Raw genomic sequence first — 18,938 nt, 5'->3', positions numbered from 1 at the left:
CAACTCTTGATATCGGCTCAGGTCGTGATCTTGTCTTGATATCGGCTCAGGTCGTGATCTTGTGGCCATGAGATCGAGCCCTGTGTTGGGCTCTGCACTGTGTGCGGAGCCTACTTGGGATTCTCTCTTTCCATCTCTCTCTCTGTCCCTCCCCCATTCACTCACACACATGCACACTCTCAAAATAAACATTAAGAAAAAAATAAAAGGGGCAAAGGATTTAAACAGACATTTCTCAAAAAAAAAAAAAAATACAATGGCCAAGAAGCATGTGAAAAAATGCTCAGCATCACTATTCATTAAGGAAACGCAAATCGAAACCACAATGTGATACTATCTCATATCTATTAGGAAGGCTACTATTAAAAAACAGAAGCTGGGGCGCCTGGGTGGCTCAGTCGGTTGAGTGTCCGACTTCGGCTCAGGTCATGATCTCGCGGTCTGTGAGTTCGAGGCCCGCGTCGGGCTCTGTGCTGGCAGCTCAGAGCCTGGAGCCTGTTTCAGATTCTGTGTCTCCCTCTCTCTCTGCCCCTCCCCCGCTCATGCTCTGTCTCTCTCTCTGTCAAAAATAAACAAACATTAAAAAAAAAAACAAAAAAAAAAACAGAAGGGGCACCTGGGTGGCTCAGTCGGTTAGCGCCAGGCTTCGGCTCAGGTCATGATCTCACATTTCGTGGGTTCGAGCCCCACGTCGGGCTCTGTGCTTATAGCACAGAGCCAGGAGCCTGCTTCGGTTTGTGTCTCCCTCTCTCTCTGCCCCTCCCCTGCCCACACTCTGTCTCTCTCTCTCTCTCTCAAAAATAAACAAACATTAAAAAAAAATTTTTTTTAAACCAGAAAGTAAGTGTTGGTGAGGATGTGGAGAAATTGAAACACTCGTACACTGCTGGTCTGTTGGTGAGAATATACAATGGTGTAGCTATTATGGAAAACAATATGGTGGGTTCCTCAAAAAATTAAAAATAGGATTACTCTAGGATCCAGCATTTCCATTTCTGGGTATATACCCAAAAGAATTGAAAGCACAGCCCCAAAGAGTTATTTATACACCCATGTTCATAGCAGCATTATTCACCACAGCCAAAAGGTGAAAGCAACCCAAATGTCCACTGATAGATGAACGGATAAACAAAACGTTGTATATACATACAGTGGAATATAATTCAGACTTAAAAAGGAAGAGAATTCTTACAAACACTGCAACATGGATGGACCTTGAGGACACTATGCTAAGTGACATAAGCCAGTAATAAAAAGAGAAACACTGTATGATTCCATTTTTATGAGGTATCTATAGTCAAAATCATAAAGAAAGAAAGTAAAACAGGAGTTGCCAGGGGCTTAGGGGGAATGGGAATAGAGAGCTACAGTTTAATGGTACAGAGTTTCAGCTATAAACCAAAAAGCATTCTGGATAGTGGTGATGATTACACAACAAAATGAACGTGTTTAGTGCTACTGAACTGTCCACATAAAAATGGTTAAAATGGTAAATTTTACACATGATTTTCCCACAATCAAAAATTTTTAAATGAAATTTCTAAGAATAAGCAAAGAAAAAAAAAAAGGACTTCTGACATTGGAAACATTCCATAGGCAGCTGGGATTACAGAGACCAGCAAGCTAACAGGGAAGAGGGCAGTACAACACTGGGAGAGAGGCTACTTCTCCAAGAAATCTATATAGCAGTATCTGGAACTTTTTCCTCAGAGAGGGCACTGGGAAGGCATTTGTAGAACTAATTTACTAGGACCAAGTACTGTCCTTAACTAAGGGCAATGAGTAACTAAGTAAATGAAGTGCTAGCACGCAGTCACTAACACAACTTGACAATGCCTGCTTCAGTGTGCTCTTATTTGTCCTTAAATGGTAAAAGCTTTAATGCCAGATAAACAGCTATTTACATAATACTTAAACAGAAAAATAGAGCTGTTTTGAGGTTTTGGTTTGACTCAACCAGAGACCATCACTGTCTACAGCTCTCAGCCTGCTCAAGTTACAAGGGCAAAAGAGATTCTTGAATTTCATAAACCAAGGAAGTAGAATCTTCTCGACCTGTCCAACACACTAGCCATGTTTTTGACTTCGAAAAAACTCATCAAGCTATTAAAAACAAAAATCAGACACCTGGGTGACAGACATTGTACCCTTGTGATAATTTCCAAGAAGCACAACTAATGGCTCTAGTCTTTACCATATACTCACTTGTAGGGATTCAAAACCAAACTGACAGTTTAATGTCCTATGAACATTGTGTGTATAAAATCTCTTTGAAAATATATAAAAATAAAATGTCAAGACAGTTCAACCAGGTATTATTCCTAACCTAACAGGACCCTTTTAAAAAACTTTTTAACCTGGCTCCCTCACCTTCATTATACAGAGACATATTCCTATTACCAATTGTTTTCTGCTACAATAAAACAATTCCTGTTCTATAAGAGATACGATCTTTTTTTTAAGTATTTTTTTCTTTTTAAAAAATGTTTGTTGGGGCGCCTGGGCGGCTCAGTTGGTTAAATGTCTGACTTCAGCTCAGGTCATGATCTCACGGCTCGTGGGTTCAGGCCCTGCATTGGGCTCTGCGCTGACAGCTCAGAGCCTGGAGCCTGCTTCAGATTCTGTGTCTTCCTCTCTCTCTGCCCCTCCCCCACTCACACTCCCTCTCTCCCTCAAGAATAAACATTAAAAAAATTTCTAAATATAAAAATGTTTATTTTTGAAAGCATACACAAGCATGAGAGGGGGAGGGGCAGGGAGAAAAGGGGAGAGAGATCCCAAGCAGGCCCCAAGCTGTCAGCACAGAGCCCAATGTGGGGCTCAATTTCACGAACCATAGTATCATGACCTGAGCTAAAATCAAAAGTTAGACACTTAAATGAATGAGCCAACCAGGTGCCCCAGGAGATACCATTTGATAAACACCAAAAAAATACAGAAATCAAAGAACTTTAATCCATCAAATAAAAGTGGCTACAACATACAAAGGCACTGTCTAAACAACAAATTATAGACTTGGGTACATAAACTTTTTCCAGAAGTGAGTCTGACCTTTCCACCTTTTCTTGAGAAATTTGCTATTACTCATCCAAGTCATGATTTGTGTTTATACACTGCTTTGTTACATTGCCAGTATTTGGTCTTGCTAGGTGTCCCTTTTCAAAAAGTTTTCTGTGCTCTCATGATAAAAGAACTACATGTTTACTGCAGAAAACTGAGAAAATAAAGGGAAGAGAAAATTATATTCTCATCTTTTTAAAAATTCACTCAACTGGTATCTTCTATTTCCTTCCTTTATTAAAATTTTTAACATTTAACTTTAAATTCTTTAAATTTAAACATACCACTAGTAATATTTTACAATTCCATAGTATTTATATTTTTTCCAAAGGGACCTTTACATTTACTATTTATCTTCACAACAATCTGGAGTAGGTAGGCCAAATACTAATTATTCTGTGCACAGTTGCCTCCTAGTGTAGAAAGACTAAAGGCTGCATTGCTGGTTTGTGATGCAAAATCACACTTGTACAAAACTGTCATCCAACCTTCAAGGGGAAAATGAACAATACTACCAATACAATAAGCTTCTGAAGAGAACACTCATACTGGAAAAAAAACCACTCATAATGAACTGAACCAGACAAATACAATTCAACAAAATAGATGCTTCGAATCCAGTACCTGTCTGGGTCAGATACAGTAGCTCCCAGACATGTATGGTACATATGTAAAGGACAAAGGAGGAAAATAGGTCCTACAACAAACAGATTCCATCTAGACTGCAAATGTAAGTAGCCCATATTCATAAGTAGAGATTCAGATACAGTATCAACTTTGTTAACTGGTTCTCTGATCTAGGTCACAAGCAGTCAGATGCTAGTTCATTTGTGGATAGTTGAACCTAACGTAGTCTCTTGTAGTTTTTAAAAGGTACATGATTTTAAACGTCTATTCATTTAAGAAAAAAAGCTTTCAAAATGAAAGCATTTATATTATGCAACTGTCTATATATCCAGAAACAAGATGTGCCTATCCGCAGAAGTGGCTATCTAGTAAAGAATTAACCTTACTCAAAAAGAGGTCTAGCCTTTAACCTTGGTTCCTGGGAGGTAATCTCTAAGCTACTGGAATGTCCTGTATGATCAATGTCTTTGTTTAGTAGCCAACCACGAGCCACTTCAAATCGTCTAACAAAGTGATTTATGATGGATACTTTGGGTCATGCATTATTAACTTTCAGAGACAGGAGACTAAAGATCAGCCACATGGGTAGCCAACCATATCTGTATGACCAAACTCCAATAAAAACTCTGGACATTAAGGCTTGGGTAAACTTCCTTGGTTGGCAGTATTTTGTGTGTACTGCCACTCATTGTTGCCAGAAGTTAGTGCTGTCCTAAGGCTTCAGTGAGAGAGGGCAACTGGAAGTTCCACCTGTGTGCCCCAAGTGCCTTCTCCCTCAGCTAGTTTTGATCTACATCTTTTACTGAGTAAATCATAACCATGAGTACAACAGCTTTCAAGAGTTCTAGTGAGTGAATTATTGAACCTGAGGGTGATTGATCTTGGGGCTCCGCAAAATTGCGGTTGGTAACAGAAAGGAGAGTGGTCTTGAAACTCCTAAAGTTTGGAGTGTCAGAATGATGTTCAGTAGTCATTCTTTCTTCCTTTCTTTTAGTAATAGAACACTTCTCCCATTCCCCTAAGTGGGAAGCAGAGTTACCAATTGAGACTACATTTCCTAGGCTCCTTTAAAATCAGGAGTGGCCATGTGACTAAGTTCTGGCCAGTGAGATACAAGCAGAATAATATATATAAAAAAATATGTGCCATCTTCTCAAAGGAAGGTACTTACTCTTTTTCTGGTGTGCCCCTATGAAGTAATCTGGCTTCAATGTGAAATGAGAACAATACTTAAGGGATTGCTAAGCAAACAGAAGGAACCTGGGACCATGAATAACCTTAAGAAAAAAAAAAAAAAAAAGGCAGTCCCTCACCCACTACAGACTGCCCACCTACTATTACAGGAAAGAGAAAAACTTCATTAGTGTTGTGTTTGTATCATTGTGTTTGTAAGTTTCTGTTACAGCAGCTAAGCCTATACCCTAATGTAAATGCATTTTAACATTTTCATACTATGATTGAGAGTCAATATTTTAATAGACGACAGAGATAAAAAGAGAAAAACAAGATATATAAGAAAAATATTTGGATATATTAAAACTGAAAATGCATAACAAATATTTGTAACATCCCACTCTGAGACTGATCTTATTAAAAGGAAAGTTTCTATCCCACAGAATTCAATATAACAAAGAATTTTCTCTTATCCTCTTTGTTATAACAACAAAAATACAAAAAGATGAATGATTTAACAAAATCAGTCATCTGAATACAAGTTGAAGGAGGTGTTCTAGAAGAATTACTAATAATTTTCCTCCCTGTAATTACAGATTTCCACTGAAAGGAAAGAAATGAAGACTGATATTTTAATAAAGCACAAAGAACTGCCTTCTCTGACTTTCCAGAGTGCAGCAAAATTAACTGGTTTGTAAACACCTTCCCTCAATTTTTCTGACTTTCTGAACTCCAAATCATGTGGCCCAATTGCTTATTAAACAACTCCACTAGGATGTCTCACATGCATTTCTAGGTCAGCATGTCCAAAAGTCAGCCTCAAGCTACAAAGTAAAACAAAAGGAAGTTCTGGAGATAACATGACTTAAATTTTTTTTTTTTTTTTTTTTTTTTAACATTTATTCACTTCTGAGAGAAAGACAGAGCACGTGCAGGGGAGGAGCAGAGACAGAGACACAGAATCCGAAGCAGGCTCCAGGCTCCGGGCTGTCAGCACAGAGCCTGACACAGGGCCGGAACTCACTGACCACAAGGTCATAACCTGAGCTGAAGTCGGACACTCAACCGACTGACCTACCAGCACTGCTGGAGATGACAGAATTTTAAAAAAGTCTAGAAGAAGGAATAAAAAGCCAATGATCTTCACTAAGGAGAAGTGGTATATTCTCACAGGGAAGCCAAGTAATTATCCACAGAAAAGTTCAAGGTTGCAGTAAATCAAAGGCCAGAGTAGAAGCTCAGTAACAGGGACAGAACATAACCTCTCCAGATATGGAGGAGATAATATCAAAGAAATAGGGACTACATCTTCAGTATTTCTCATACTTCAGCATGGAGCAGAATATTCTGAAGGCCCAGTTAACACAGACTGCTGGGCCCCCACTCCAAAGTTTCTCATTCAGTAGGTCTGAAGTGGGGCCAGGAATCTCCATTTCTAAAAAGTTCCCAGGTAATGCTGATGTGGCTGGTCTGAGGCACCCAAGAGGAGAAACACTGATTCTGCCTGCAGTGTATCTAGAGCGGTAATTGCAAAGAGAGACAACTAGAGGACAAGTTCAAATGAGACAGTATACCAAGTAGAAAGTTGGTACAATGTACACTAAATAGAAAGAGTATCACAGTCCGAGGACTAAATGAGTAAACTCACCAGATCAAGGTTTTTAGATTACAGGTAACAAGATCTCTCCTGTCCTGTTCCTTGCACTCCTCCTCTCCCCAAATTCCAGGTCTAATCTAACAGTTTACTCTACATTCATTGAATATTTACTACAGTTTACAGTTTTCAAGGTAAATAAATAAAGTATAAACCGCAATCCAACATTATCTATTAGAGAAAAAAGACTTGTGTAAAACTACAATACAGGAGCGCACATTAGAGGGAATGTCAAGAAGGAATAAATACACAGAGAAAACAGCAATAAATCTCATGATGGAGAATACATCCAAGAAGGCTTCACTGAAGAGGTAGATATGCACTGAGAACAGTGAGTAGGATTTTAATGGGCAGAAGAGGGTGAGAGGGTATTTCAGGAAGAAGGAAATTCATGAGCAAAAACACAAAAGAAAAAAGATGTTTACGGCAACATTCTGGATTGACATATGGGTAGAGGTAGTGATAACTTATAAGGTAGTTGAAGAAATATAACAGAAGGCTTTAAATATCATACTAACAAGTTTGAACCTTACTTTGTAAAAGTTAGGAAAGAAAGAGCAAATTTGTGTATGTAAATGCTGGAGGATAGGGATGACTGCACAGAGACATGGAGAGGTTCTCCCTCCTGAGCCTAATCTACACCAAGATCTATAAACCTGGCTTTGCAAAAGTCCTCATCTTGTGTCTTCTATCCCTAAATGTATTAGCTCTCCAAACTCAGAAGATATGCCAGCATACAATAATGACACACAACTAAAAACATATTCCTCTGAATAAGTGTAATTCAAAATTGTGGTCAAACTCACTCTTTTCCAGATCTGCTAGTTTCATCTGTTACAAATCTCTTTTCCCACAAATCCTTCTATTAAACGTAACTGTGAGTGAAAAAATAAAGGGAGTAGAATGTTTAAGAAATCACCCCTTCTGTACTTTCTGGCCTCTTTTCCTTTGCTTCATGCCAAGAATTCCCAATCACATATAAAAAACAACAACAAAACCCACTAATTTTTAAGATAATATGACATTTCAAATAGTAGATGCATTCCTCAGAAAACACTAGAATTCTTATTCAATTAAACAGTTTATTTATAACACTCCCTACTTTAATAGACTATTTCTGAACATTCAGTAAGTTCCAAGAGAATGTAATATAACCTTTTTTCCCCTTAAGTTTGTTTTGAGAGAATGTACACGCACAGGGGAGGGGCAGAGGCAGAGAGAGAGAGAGAGAGAGAGAGAGAGAGAGAGAGAGAGAGAGAAAGAAAGAGAGAGAGAGACAGGGAGAGGGAGAATCCCAAGCAGGCTTTACACTGTCTGCCCAGAGCCTGACGTGGGGCTTGATCTCACAAACCATGAGATCATGACCTGAGCCTAAATTGAGTTGGACACTTAAGCTACTGAGCCACCCAGGTGTCCAAGTATGTAATATAATCTTTAAATGACAATCAGAAATAAGATTTTCTACTGGGCATAAACAATATGCAAAAGAATATTATCCATCTTCAACACTGTACCTGAACAGCTAGTAACTTCTACTCAAGAGCTAAAATTCAAAATGGCAATTAAGTTACTAAAACACTTTATGACACTAACAACCAATGGATACGTTACCAACACCTCCACCTAACAAAAATCTCACCTCATAGGTTTAGATTTTCTCTGACTTAACACTAACAACCACCTAAGTCTAAAATTACAAATTCAAAAATACCAAAAATAAGTATTTTTACAGCCAAAATTGCTGAGCTTATAAATACCAAAAAGCATGTAGTTTATAAACTTACCTAGAATTTATGTTAGTATGAGACTCAAAAGAACATTGAGCCAGGTTTTAAATACAATTATGTTGATAAAAGAATGTTTTAATTTTCAATAGAGAGCAATCTTTCAGGGATCCTGGGTGGTTCAGTCAGTTAAGCATCCAACTCAGGTCGTGATCTCGTGGTCGTGATCTCGTGGTTGGTGAGTTTGAACCCTGGAGCCTACATCCTGCTTCGGATTCTGGGGTCTTCCTGTCTCTCTGCCCCTCCCCGGCTCACACTCTGGCGCTCTCTCTCTCTCTCTCTCAAAAATAAACAAACATTAAAAAAAATTTTTTTTTAAAAGAAAGCAATCTTTCTACATATGTAAATATATTCAAATGCAACCTGTTACAATTTTTTAGTAATGGAGATCACTGGGCTACTGGCTACTACTACAGAGATATGTTCTAGTTTCAATGGTCACAAATTAGACAAATGTCTGTTCTCACTTCTTCAGCTATTATTGTATAATACAAATTCTGGCTGCCTTTGTCCCTGATTCATAGGACAGAGACTCTAAATCCTTGGAATTTCGCAACTGATAGAGAGAAGTGTCTTTGTTTTCCTTGTTGGGCCCCTAGGACATCTTTTATTATGAACATATAACTCCCAGTGGGCCTCTAGTTTCAGGAATAGGGTTGGCCATACTTGAAAGGCCAGTCAAGTGATTAAAGGATTGGGGTTTTGAGGCATATGATATCAGCCTAACATCCTGGAAGAGGAGGGGGCTGGAGACTGATTCACCGTATGGCCAATTCAATCAATCATGCCTATGTAATAAAACTCCAACAAAAACTCTGGACATGGAGGCTTGGTTGAGTCTCCCTGGTTGGTAATCACATGTCAATGTGGCAAGAGGATAACATGTCCTGAAGAAATGGAAGCTTCATATCTGGGATTCTTGTAGACCTCTCTCTAGGTTGTGTCTTCATTTGTCTTGCCTTGATTTGTATCCTTAATAATAAAACTGTAATTTTAAGTACAGCACTTTCCTAAGTTCTGAGTCATTCCAGCAAATTATCAAATTTGAAGGGGTAGTAGGAACTCCCAAATTTGTAGCCAGTTGGTCACAAATACAAGTGGCCTGGAAGCCCTGGAGCTTGCAAATGGTATTTGAAGTGAGGAAAATCCAATGGACAATGGCCTTAACCTGTGATGTCTACCCTAACTCTGGTGGTTAGTGCCAGAATCACACAGCTGTACAACAGGACATACCATCTCACTTCTCTCTTTTAGGAACTGAATGAGAAAAAGCCAAGTGAAAGCACTTTTTAAGGCATAAAGCATTACAAAAAATAAAGGACATTTTTGGTTATGCTCTTAAACATACTAAAGAACAAACTGTTAGGGGAGCCTGACTGGTTCATTCAGTTGAGTATCCTGACTCTTGCTCTCAGTGTGGGTCTTGCTCTCAGGGTTGGGAGTTCAAGCCCCACATTGGGCTTCATGCTGTTTGTAAGGCCTACTTAAGAAGAAGAAACTGTTAAAAAAATTTTTTTTAATTCAGGATTGTCCAATTTAATTTTTTAAATACTTAAATAGAACTTATTATAAGAAAAAATTCAGAACTCTGATGAAAAGCATTTAAAAGAGAATCATAATTTCAAACACATAATTAAGACTAATGCCTAAATGATAAAAATGTATTAAGTCCGTTTTTAGTAATCTCTAGTGTAGAAATGATGGGAGTTTAGAAAATGTAAGATTCAAGCTATTATTTTCTGACTTAATCTCCAAAAGCTCATTTTAGCCTTGGTTATGATCAGGAATGACTGAAGCCAATAAGCAACATTTTGGTTACTCAGACACTGGATTCAAGTAAAAATTATTCACATCACAATCAATTTTATTGCCTACCTCTAACCTTTCATTCAAGCACAAAGCCACAAGACCAGAATGGTCTTTAAAGTATTACTCAAGCTATCCTACATGTATAGGCACCTACCTACTGGCATGAGAAAGCATACTTCTCTTTTTTTTAATTAAAAAAAATTTTTTTAATGTTTATTTTTGAGAGAAAGTGCAAGCAGGGAAGGGGGGGAGATAGAGAGAGAGAGAGAGAGAGAGAGAGAGAGAGAGAGAGAGAGAGAGGAGATAGAATCTGAAGCAGGCTCCAGGCTCTAAGCCATCAGCACAGAGCCCAATGTGGGGCTGGAACTCCTGAACCGTGAGATCATGACCTGAGCCAAAACCAAGAGTCAGACGCTTAACCGACTAAGCCACCCAGGTGCCCTGAGAAAGCATACTTTCTATCACACTATAGACTACAAGTATTTTTTCTATTACTTCAAAGCCAATGATAAAAAAACAAAACCTCAAGGTATTAAATCACAAATTTATCAGAACATATTGTTCAATTCTCTATTCTCTTGAACATAAGATATTAAGCATACACTGGTTTCAAATACATTGGTCTAAACACACTGGGTGATTAATGGAGAGCAGTTCAGAATAATTTAAAAAATGGCCTTATCGGGGCGCCTGGGTGGCGCAGTCGGTTAAGCGTCCGACTTCAGCCAGGTCACGATCTCGCGGTCCGTGAGTTCGAGCCCCGCGTCAGGCTCTGGGCTGATGGCTCAGAGCCTGGAGCCTGTTTCCGATTCTGTGTCTCCCTCTCTCTCTGCCCCTCCCCCGTTCATGCTCCGTCTCTCTCTGTCCCAAAAATAAATAAACGTTGAAAAAAAAATTAAAAAAAAAAAATAAAGTATTACTCAAGCTATCCTACATGTATAGGCACCTACCTACTGGCATGAGAAAGCATACTTCTCTTTTTTTTAATTAAAAAAAATTTTTTTTAATGTTTATTTTTGAGAGAAAGTGCAAGCAGGGAAGTGGGGGGGAGAGAGAGAGAGAAAGAGAGAGAGAGAGAGAGGGAGAGAGAGAGAGAAGGAGATAGAATCTGAAGCAGGCTCCAGGCTCTAAGCCATCAGCACAGAGCCCAATGTGGGGCTGGAACTCCTGAACCGTGAGATCATGACCTGAGCCAAAACCAAGAGTCAGACGCTTAACCGACTAAGCCACCCAGGTGCCCTGAGAAAGCATACTTTCTATCACACTATAGACTACAAGTATTTTTTCTATTACTTCAAAGCCAATGATAAAAAAACAAAACCTCAAGGTATTAAATCACAAATTTATCAGAACATATTGTTCAATTCTCTATTCTCTTGAACATAAGATATTAAGCATACATTGGTCTCAAATACATTGGTCTAAACACACTGGGTGATTAATGGAGAGCAGTTCAGAATAATTTAAAAAATGGCCTTATCGGGGCGCCTGGGTGGCGCAGTCGGTTAAGCATCCGACTTCAGCCAGGTCACGATCTCGCGGTCCGTGAGTTCGAGCCCCGCGTCAGGCTCTGGGCTGACGGCTCAGAGCCTGGAGCCTGTTTCCGATTCTATGTCTCCCTCTCTCTCTGCCCCTCCCCCATTCATGCTCTGTCTCTCTCTGTCCCAAAAAATAAATAAACGTTGAAAAAAAAAATTAAAAAAAAATGGCCTTATAGTAAAAACAACAGCAAAACAAAACCCCTAAGTTCTAGTACTATTTCTTCCTTTTTAAACATTTTTTAAAAGTTTACTTACTTGAGAGAGCACGTGTGTGCACAAGTGTCAGAGAGGCAGAGAGAGAAGGGGAGAGAAAATCCCAAGGGGCTCGATTTCACAACCATTAGATCATGATCTGAGCAGACACCAAGAGTCGAAGCTTAACCGACTAAACCAGCCAGGCACTCCTCTAGTACTATTTCTTCTCTTAATTGAATGACTCTTTGGGTCTCATTTTCTTCCAGAAGAATATAAGGAAAATATAAGCTGCAAGGTTCATTCTAGCACCGGCATTCTGAATCTACTTAAGTTCTACTTAAGTGTTGAGAAGTCAACAAACTCATAATTTAGATATTCTTCAAATTTTAAAGTCTTTTTTTAAAATTTATGTTTTTTAAATTTATTTTTTGAGAGAGAGAGAGACAGTGCAAGCAGGGGAGGGACAGAGAGAGAGGGAGACACAGAATCCGAAGACAAGCTCCAGGCTGAGCTAGTTGTCAGCACAGAGCCCAATGCAGGGCCTGAACCCACGAACTGTGAGATCATGACCTGAGCCGAAGGCAGACGCTTAACCGACTGAGTCACCCAGGCACCCTTCAAATTTTAAAGTCTTGCAAGTATGTCAAAAATACTTAAAAGTTTACCATGGTGTAAAAACATTCTACCAATGTGTCCCTACCTTTTTTTTTTTTTTTAGGTTTCAAGGCATTTTAACTGACTGAATGATACCCTCTTATTAAAAACAAACATGGTGAAAATTTGCTCCATAATCAGCAGAAACAGATCTTTAATTTTTATTAAGTATTTACTTGCTACCTGAAATTTTAGCCTTAAGCAAATTTAAAGGTACAATGTTTTCTTTATTTATTTATTTATTTTTTTTTAAACGTTTTTTATTTATTTTTGGGACAGAGAGAGACAGAGCATGAATGGGGGAGGGGCAGAGAGAGAGGGAGACACAGAATCGGAAACAGGCTCCAGGCTCTGAGCCATCAGCCCAGAGCCTGACGCGGGACTCAAACTCACGGACCGCGAGATCGTGACCTGGCTGAAGTCGGACGCCTAACCGACTGCGCCACCCAGGCGCCCCGGTACAATGTTTTCTTAAATCTGATGCCTCACATCTATCAAGCAAAACTTTTTCAAACTATTTACATAGGTGACCTTCCATGACGGACATGCTTTGACCTACTTGTGGCTCTGTAATGAGAAAAAAAATAATTTTGCCTATCATCAACCTATTAAAACGTTTCTCACTTACAGAACATTTAGGCATTTAAGTATAATAGTTAAATCAAAAACAAAAAACAAAACTTAGCCACAAACAATGAAACTACTTGCAGTTACAGGAACACCACACAGAAATAACATGGTAAAATATGATGGCAAGTTTCCAAGTAGAAACCATGAGGTTTTTTTGGTGTTGTTTTTAGTTTGAGAGAGAGAGTAAGGACAGGTGGGAACCTTAAGCAGGCTCTATGCCCAGCACAAAACCTGATGCAGCACTTGATCCCGTGACCATGGAATCATGACCTGGGCTGAATTAAAGAGTCAGACACTCAACTGACTGAGCCACCCAGGCATCCCCAGAAACCATATTTTTATGTGCCTCAGAGAAAAGTAGTTATGACCTTGAGTTATGGACTCAGGTAGTAGACTGAAATCCTGGCTCCTTTCATAACTGTGTGACTGGCCCAAGGAACATTATCTAAATCTGTTTATAACTGTGCTACCTCAGAGTGGTTGTGAATACTGAATGAGGCAATGCACTCAGCAAAGAGCCTGACACATAGTAAGTGTTCAATAAGTTAGCAATTATTATTAAATTTTGGAACAAATGTTACACAGAGAAGCAGTATTTTGAATTTTTTTCCTAAGTTTAAGGCCCACTAATAGGATCCTATTTGTTAAAGTTCGGAGTAAGAAAGAAGTATGTTCCTACAAAGAAGCACCTTAATAAAGATACGTGGACTGAGTAAAAATAACTGGTATCAAGCAAGTGCAGTTACTACAGGCAGAATCTTAGTTTCTAAGAACTCAAGTTGCATTAGCTCAAATCATCTATTATTACAAAGTTACTGTTTGTCAATTCTTTCCTCTCCATTTCTGTAAAATATTAAAGGAAAAACAAAATCTCATTATGAAAAGATGAACAGAAAGGGGAAAAAAAGATAAGAAGTAGAGTTGGGTTACTATAAGCTCTTGTCAAGAGCCAAACACAATGGGGGAGGGGAGGATCCGTAACAAAAAATAACAGAAATTGAATGCCAAAGATGATAAACACCCCTCTTTCCCAAATACTACAGGACTCATCCTTCAACTTGATCTTCCAGGATCTTCCGTCTTGGGCCTCCAGCAAGTCCTTTCATCACCACAGTCCCATCTCCAGCAGAACTTCAAAAGGAAATATGTAAAAGCTACTCTGGTGGGCAGCTGCTGAGATAATCTCTCCTAGCATCTTCCACAGATCACAGAATGAAAAAGCTGACTTACACATTACGACCAATACTGGTCACCATCCTCAGCAGTTTATTTTTTAATCCATTCTAGACATTCACAAGATGTATTTATTTTAAAAATAAGTTTATAGGGGCACTTTGGTTGGCTCAGTCAGTTACACGTCCAACTCCTGGTTTCAGCTAAGGTCATGATCTCAGTTTCATGAGTTCAAGCCCCATGTCAGGCTCTGTGGATTCTTCTTTCTCCCTCTCTCTTCCCTCTCTTACTCATGCTGTCTCTCTCAAATAAATAAACTTAAAAAATAAAAAAAAAATAAAAAGGAGTTCCATTAATACAACTTTGGTAGCCAAAAATACCAGCAAAAGTCATAAATATAAAATTAAATGATTGCACGTGTCTCATGCAAAAACAAAATGCTGAGTGAATGTTCCAAGCTAACATCAAATACTGTTCCTATAAACTATAAAATAACCTTGTTCTAAGTACTTGACATATATTAACTCAATTATTACTCAGCATAATGCTATAAGGTATATACAGTCTCCATCTCACAGATGAGCAAACTGAGGCATCAAAGGATATTAACTTGCCCAAGACTACAGAATCAGTAAATGATAGGAGACAACATTCTGACCCAAGCTGACTCCAGAGCCATGTTTAAATTAAGTATACAATTCATTCATTTAACAAGTTCTTTTGAGCACCTACTATGTGCCAGGCACATTTCTGAGCACTGGGAACAGAGCTGTGAGAACAGTAAGACAAGGTCCCTGCCCTCTAGTGGGGGAGAGGCATTGGAGCAAACTGATAAATAAGTCAACAGTGTGACTTTCACCAAACAATAAATGCTATGAAGAAAAAGCAAAGTGAAAGAATCAAAAAGTGGAAGAAAGATCGGGGCTGGCTTGTATTTTAGGGATCAGGGAAGGCCTCTCTGAGGTAATGACATTTGACGAGCAAACAGAAGATGTAAAGGCAAGATAACCACCAGAAGCAAGGCGTGGTCCAACTAAGAGAACACCAAGTTTAACACTGGTAAGGTAGTAACAGTTTGGTTAGTTCAAAAAATGACAAAAGGACCAGGGAACTGGGGCACAGTGATGAAGAGTCAAGTCGTGGCAGCTGACGAGTCATGTAATGCCCTAAGGGTAAACAGGAAGCTTTCTCAGAGGATTTTGAGCCTAAGGATGACAATAGGATTTATGTCTTTAAAAAGACCATGGATTCTAATGCGGGGATCAGTCAGGAAGAAAAACAAAACAGGGATACCAGGGAGGGCACTGTTAAAACAGTCTAAGGAAGAAATGAACTCATAGTGGATTTAGTACTGTTTGTAAGTAGATGAGACACTAAAGGAAGAGCACACAACCCCAATCATTCCCAAAAAGGACTGTTTAAAATACGAGGGGCACCTGAGTGGCTAAGTGGGTTAAGGTTCCGACTTCGGCTCAGGTCATGATCTCGTGTTGCGGTTCGTGGGTATGAGCCCCATGTTGGACTCTATACTGACAGCTCAGAGCCTGGAGTCTGCTTTGGGTTCTCTCTCTCCCTCTCTCTCTCTCTCTCCCTCCTCCACTCACACTGTCTCTCTCTCAAAATAAACACCTACTTATAAAGAAATAAATAATAAATAAAATATGCTTCCTCCCTTCATCCTTCATTCCTAACAACTTAAAAGATTCCTTTTTAATATCCAAGTTAATGCTTCAGTTGGTGCTATATATAAAAGAAAAAAGGTTAATACATATTTCCTTCAATTAGAAGTACTGTTTAATGTAGTCTATTATGGATAGTATGCCACATACACTTGTACATTCTTGAGAAGCAGAAAGAGATTTACTACTCTTTAGCTAAGGGTTGGTTCATTTATTCAGAGACAAGAAGTACCTATCCCCTCCTCTGATCAGTTCTCCTCTCATGCTTTGTTTCCAGCATTTCCTGGCTCATTCTAGATGGTGAATTGCAATAAAGAAGTATACCAAACCAAGCAAGTATGTATTTATTGAGCAGCACTGTATACCAGGTACTCACTAGATGCCTTACATTGAAAGACTCATTTAATCCTCAGCTACCTATGGTAAGAAATAACATGAGGAAATTCTATACGAGGGGAAAAAATCAGATAAGAGTAACTTAAACTGTCCAAAGTCACAGAGCTAATAAGCCAGAATTTAAATCTACATCTAACTCTAAAGTTCTTATCTTTCCACCACAACAACTGCCAAAGAAAGGACTATCAGATGTATCATATGTAGTCTTCCCAATTTAGTATTAATGACTAGTTTGTTGCTGGTGAGGACAGGGTTTCTCTCTCTCATGGAGAACTGAGTTTTGAAGTTGGGGTGGGGAAGATGGAGTCGTCCTACTTATTCAAATATTATTTTGAAAAATTATTTTCCACTTGAGGTATCATAAACATTAACCCTAAAAGAGTGATTCCTACATTTTGGGGGGGGGGCGGGGAAATCTTAAGATATGTATTGTTTACAATAAAATGTGAGTAAAATTCTGACAAAAGACGAGTTTGGTACAGACTGAAAGAGAAAAAGAGAATATGGATAAAAAGATAATCACAACACATGTAGAATCTGAGTGGCAAATAAACAGCCTAAGAATTGAATGGCGATCTTCCTAGACCTGAAAAAAATTCCTGGAAATGGAACTTTAGGTGAACCTCCCAGAGTCCACCACAGGAAACAGGGAGGGAACCACTTGCTAGCAGCACTTGCACCGGCTAAGACAAGGCTATGTGGGAAAGGAGAGATGGGAAGTCTGGAAAGCAGGTCGACCGTACCCCCACAGGATGGACTGCGGTGTACTGCTCCACAGCAAGAACCAAGGCTGTGGTGTGCCCAACCCTAAAAAAGAAACGGCTAATTCCCCAAGACTAAAGTGGAGACGCCACAGAGACCAGGCAGAGACACGGAATGGAGAACTGTTACATAAAAGTCCTTAGAAGTTAGTTACAGGTCCTTTTATGGGATGTGGTAGTCTACATTATTTTCACCTAAATGATACCATTTCTACTCTATACGTGACCTAAGAAGGCGTGAGAAACAGAAATAGTAAACTTCCACCATCCGCAAGTATTTTGTTTTAAACAAGGAGTGGTATATTAAGGTATTTCCTCACAGAGTGTTTAGGTAGGAAGAGCAGTTAAATATATAAGGAAAAGCCCTTTCGGTCCACACAGGGACTTAATCATTTTAATAGTGAGTGAAGTGTGAAAAAGGGCACTTGTTAAGGACAGTTGGGGAAAGGTGCCCTGCGTATTAAGGAAACAGGGAACAAGGAAAACTAAGTGAATAAAAATTGTCTTCAGACAGTCCAACACCGATTTCGGGCCCCAATGCGGGGGAGGGGTGTCTGATATAGGGGTCACGGGAGGTGGGGGAGGGGATGGCCTGCGGCGGGGAACACAAGCGTCCGGCCCCAGCAGACATCCTGCGATGCCTGAAGAGCCGACGACCAAACGCGCGCATGAATGAATGGCGCGGGGATGAATGGCCGGCCCAGGCGCCGACGCAGGAAGGAGTTTGCGGCGCGGTGTGAGCGGGGCCGGGGGTGGCGTCCGTCGGCGGGACTCAGGGAGGACCGAGGGAAGGGCCGCCGTGCGAGACTCTTTGGCGCGGCGCGTCTGTGGGGCGGCCGTTTGCGGGAGGCAGGGTCGGCGGCCGCCGGCCGGCCGCGCCATGGCGGAGGGGGAAGGGGAGGTCACGCGTTACATAACCCGGCAGCTGCTGCGCTTGGGGACGCCGCGGGCCGCCCAGGCCGCGACAGGACGGCCTGAGGTGCCCGGGCTGGCGCGCCCTCCCCGGCCCCGCCTCAGGCTGTCCGCGTTCGGGCGGGTCTGCGGCGCCTCCGGGCGACGCGTGTCCGGTCCCACCCCTCCCCCACCCCCGCCGCCGGCCCGGGGGTCGCTCACCTTCCGCGTTGCCCCGGACCACCATGCCCGGGCACCGCTGCCTGCTCGGCCTCGAGGGCTCCGGTGCCCCTACCGCCGCCGCACAGTACCCTTGCAGGGGGCCGGGGGGGAGGGTCGCGGGAAGGAGTCACACCGCCGCGCCGCGGCCCACGCTCGCCCCACGCTCACGGCGGCCGGCCCTGCGCGCGCTCCGCGGCTGCTCCCGCCCCTCCCCGACTCCCGCGGGCGCGCGCGCCGCAACTCCGCCCCGCCCCTCCCCCTCCACTGCTAGCGCGCTCCCTGGCTCCGCCCCCTCCGCTCTCCTCCTGCGCTGGCCTTCGGGGCGCGCTAGGCTGGCGAGCGACTGTCCCCGCCCCGGCTCGCATTCATCCCTGAGCGGCGCACGCGCCTGGTCCGCGCCCTGTCCCGGGCGACCCGGAACCGCGGGCGCAGCGCCTCGGAGCTCCGCGGTTGCCTGCCTGGCCACGCCCCGCCCTCCCGCCACCGCCCGCAGGGGGCAGCGCCTCTGCGGCACGTGACCGTCTTGCTAGCGGGGGCGGAGAGGCTTGCGGCGCGGGCCCGCCTTCCGCCGCGCGCAGCCTGCCCTACACCCCACAAGCTGCGGGTCTCCTGCTCGGGTCGTCACGCCTGGGTCGCCCGAGGAGGCGCTGCTCTCGCTTCAGCGAGTGCCCACCACCGCCCCGGTCCCG

The 18,938-nt window shown here is 41.6% G+C and overlaps 1 protein-coding gene across 6 annotated transcripts in view; it reads right to left on the bottom strand.

Annotated features, from left to right (window-relative positions):
* The window catches only part of REV1 (REV1 DNA directed polymerase), a 92,513-nt gene extending 74,133 nt beyond the window's left edge, over window positions 1-18,380 (bottom strand). For 3 of the 6 annotated variants that reach the window (XM_045054077.1, XM_045054079.1, XM_045054078.1), the window contains exon 1: window positions 18,250-18,380. The gene's annotated coding sequence lies outside the window, so the exon portion shown is untranslated. The remainder of the gene's footprint in view (window positions 1-18,249) is intronic. The other 3 variants (XM_023251587.2, XM_023251588.2, XR_006595489.1) reach the window with 1 other exon arrangement.
* Between the last annotated feature and the right edge of the window lie 558 nt (window positions 18,381-18,938).

This window comes from Felis catus, chromosome A3 (genome assembly GCF_018350175.1).
Source record: "Felis catus isolate Fca126 chromosome A3, F.catus_Fca126_mat1.0, whole genome shotgun sequence".
Classification (NCBI taxonomy): domain Eukaryota; kingdom Metazoa; phylum Chordata; class Mammalia; order Carnivora; family Felidae; genus Felis; species Felis catus.
This window is presented reverse-complemented; position numbering and strand designations above follow the sequence as displayed.